General features: G+C 38.3%; 1 long non-coding RNA gene across 1 annotated transcript; it reads left to right on the top strand.

Moving 5' to 3' along the window:
• The first annotated feature begins 29 nt into the window (after positions 1-29).
• On the top strand, positions 30-3,247 carry LOC106944068 (uncharacterized). The gene is made up of 2 exons (XR_001424099.1): positions 30-192; positions 3,157-3,247. It is a non-coding gene; the product is annotated as an uncharacterized LOC106944068 (long non-coding RNA).
• The last annotated feature ends 135 nt before the right edge of the window (positions 3,248-3,382 follow it).

Raw genomic sequence — 3,382 nt, 5'->3', positions numbered from 1 at the left:
TTTCTTCTCTCATCACAGACTTGGTGGCTGTTGGCTCCATCAGGCTGAACGTGAAGTTGTGACCTCAGCTCTGAAGTCCAACCCAGATCTGACTGAACTGGAAATCATTTGGTTCATCCATCTCGGAGACTCTGATATGAAGAATCTGCTTGAGATCCTGGAGAGTTCAGTCAGTAAAGTGAAGAATCTGAGGTTTGTTTTCTCTATTTATACAATAAAATCATTAATTCATACTTTAATCATTAGTATAATTAATAATTTTATTGTAATATTTTAAAACAACCTTTTTAAATGTCAGAATAAAATGTCTAACACATTTTACCTTATAAATTATTTTCTTCTTTCAGACTTTGAGATCATTGAACTTTGTTTTTCAGTTTTTAAAATGTTTCTGACTGATGAACAAAATGAGTAAAATAATTCAAATGAAGTTAATTAACGATGGAGATGTTTCAGTTTGGTTGGTAAAGATTCAGATTGTTTTATTTCTGATTCTCATCTTTACATCCAGAATTAAATGTTTCCCTCCAGTCGAGCCACAAACACTGACCAGTTCAAATCATCATTAATGAAACATCTAAGAAGTGACTGATTGTAGAAAAGCAAATCTAGATGAGCTGAATGACAGTGAGGTTTGCAGCAGCAGCAGCAGGTTCCTCACTTTGTCCTGAAGCTGTGGTTCTGTTGGGCCGGGTCAGAGAGGAACCGTCCTCTTTAGTCTGACAGCTGCCAGTCGGTTGGAGCCTCGTCTCTGTGATGAAGCTTCATCAGGTCACGTCTCCTTAGGAAATAATGGCCTCCATTGGCTTTCAGCAGCTTTAAGAAGAACCCAAGGCCATTCATGAATAAACTGACTGGATCTGATCCGGTTACCAAGTCGGGTCTCCAGCTGATGATCAGGAACCAGCAGAAATAGCTCACCTCATCCAGGCTGCTGCTCAGAGAAAACTTTGAGTTTCTTTGTTGATAAAATGTTCTGGTTCTGCTGGTTTTACTCTTTAAACCAGTTTGACTGGATCAGATGTTAGAATCAGTTCATCATGTTTCTTTTACATTCAGGGAAATTAATTTTCTACATTTTATTATTTATTTGTTCATATTTCAGTTTTAACTGCATCCTGTTGGCTTCAGCTCATCTTTTATTCTTTATTCAGATTGAAGAGCTGCAGTTTGTCAAAGACCAGCTGGACGTCTCTGTTCTCAGCTCTGAAGTCCAACCCGACCCATCTGACAGAACTGGACCTGATGGGCACCAACCTGGGAGATTCTGGACTGAAGGAGCTCTGTGGTTTTCTACAAACTGAAGGTTACAGACTGGAGACATTGTTGTATGTAATTATATAATTATTGATATTTCTGTGAATAATTATCTATAATTGATCATAAATCAAAGTTCATATCTTCTGTTCTAATAAATATTTTCTGAGTTTGTTCCTGGACTTGGATCCAGAGTTTAATTTAGTCCCTCTGTGTAACTGAGTTGGACCTGCTGACCTGAGGTCAGAACAGGACAGCATTCGGACTCCCAGTGTGGAGAAATCCCCCTCATGTCAAGCAGGTCAAAGGTCAGATGAAAAACAGAGAATGAAAATCTCCCTTTATTGAAGTTCCTCAAATCTCACACTTAGTTTTAAACATTCTGCTATTAGTTGATAATAATCCAGTCCAGGTGTTTTAATGTTTAACTAGAGCAGATTAAAGATGCTTGTTGTAGTGAATAAATAGGTGGAATCGCCCTTTATCCATTTCCTGAATCTGAAGCTTCAATCAGAAACCAACTTCATCTTCGTCTGAAAAAATCCAGACCACTGAGTTTTTCTCTGAGCTCAACAGGCTGCAGGTTCTTTAGGACATGAGTATTCTGGTCCAGACATCAGAACCAGCAGAGACTGCAGCACATGAATCTGGACCAGGTGTGTTAGGAGGTTCTGCACATGCTCAGACTGAAGGTTCACCGTCTGACAGAGAAAGTCGACCAACTCTGGATGAAATGGTTCCTAGAAACAGGGAAGCTTTCTGGGGACTCGACTGCCTCCTCTTATGGAGCTGCAGCTCATGCAGGAGTTTTATGTTGGCAGGAAGCAAAACAACATGGAAGCAGGTGATGAGTTTCTAATTTAGTGTCAATTCCACTGATGGAGCAAATTACAAGTCAGTCATCCTCCAAACCACTGAGAGCAGCTTCCAGAGGAAATCTGAGTTTGTTCTGACGGTCAGACTCTGTCAGGATGACCACAGTCTTCTGGCTGAGTTCCTGACATGAAGGAGACAGAAATAATATAAAGATCATTAATTAACTGTCCTGCAGTAAATACTGACTTTGTGAAGGTTTTGGTGTTAAAGTCATTTAGTTCAAACATCTTGACATCTTGATTCAGCTCTTATTTTGTAGGACAGGAAATGAGATCTTACCTTTGTAAACTTTGTGTGCAACAAACTTCATTAGTGACTGAAATCATCCTCATGTGGTTCACCTGGAAAATAGATTTAAAAATGACTCGTCTTCACAATCAGGTTGTTCTTTATGATAATGTTCCCATTTCTGCAGCGTCTCTGATGGAGGATTCAGAACTTGAACTAAATGACCCAAATCAATCTGACAGAGAAAAGACTCAATATTTTCTAGTTGATAGTTCAGGAACTGAATCATCACAAAATGAGAAAATGATCAACTTTCAGAATCTGAGCTGTAATGGATGTTGTAAAACTCTGAATTAGACGGATTGAAATAAAACGTTTACATCTGTCATACTTAGCAATGAGCTGCAGTTAAAATACAACCAGCAAGAAAAACATCATTAATAGATTAATGACCAAAAACTGGAGACATAAAATCTCTGATGATAAATGAAGGTACAGAGCAGTCAGCTGATACAGAGCCTGGAAAGAAACATGGAGAGAGAAAAAACATCCGACTGAGTTTAAGATCCTGAGAAGCTTTTAGAAAAACTTTGAGTTTCTTTTTTGATCAAATGTTCTGGTTCTGCTGGTTTGGACTCTTTAAACCAGTTTGACTGGATCAGATGTTAGAATCAGTTCATCATGTTTCTTTTACATTCAGGAAAATTAATTTTCTACATTTTATTATTTATTTGTTCATATTTCAGTTTTAACTGCATCCTGTTGGCTTCAGCTCATCTTTTATTCTTTATTCAGATTGTGGAAGTGCAGTTTGTCAGAGACCAGCTGGACGTCTCTGTTCTCAGCTCTGAAGTCCAAACCGACCCATCTGACAGAACTGTACCTGTTCAACACCAACCTGGGAGATTCTGGACTGAAGGAGCTCTGTGGTTTTCTACAGACTGAAGGCTGCAGACTGAAAACATTGAGGTTTATAATTATATAATTATTGATATTTCAGTGAATAATTATCTATAATTGA

The sequence above is a fragment of the Poecilia latipinna genome, unplaced genomic scaffold (assembly GCF_001443285.1).
Source record: "Poecilia latipinna isolate Pla-1442-1.1 unplaced genomic scaffold, P_latipinna-1.0 Scaffold6781, whole genome shotgun sequence".
Taxonomy (NCBI): Eukaryota; Metazoa; Chordata; class Actinopteri; order Cyprinodontiformes; family Poeciliidae; genus Poecilia; species Poecilia latipinna.
The sequence above is the reverse complement of the archived record's forward strand: the minus strand, read 5'-3'. Positions and strand labels throughout refer to the sequence as shown.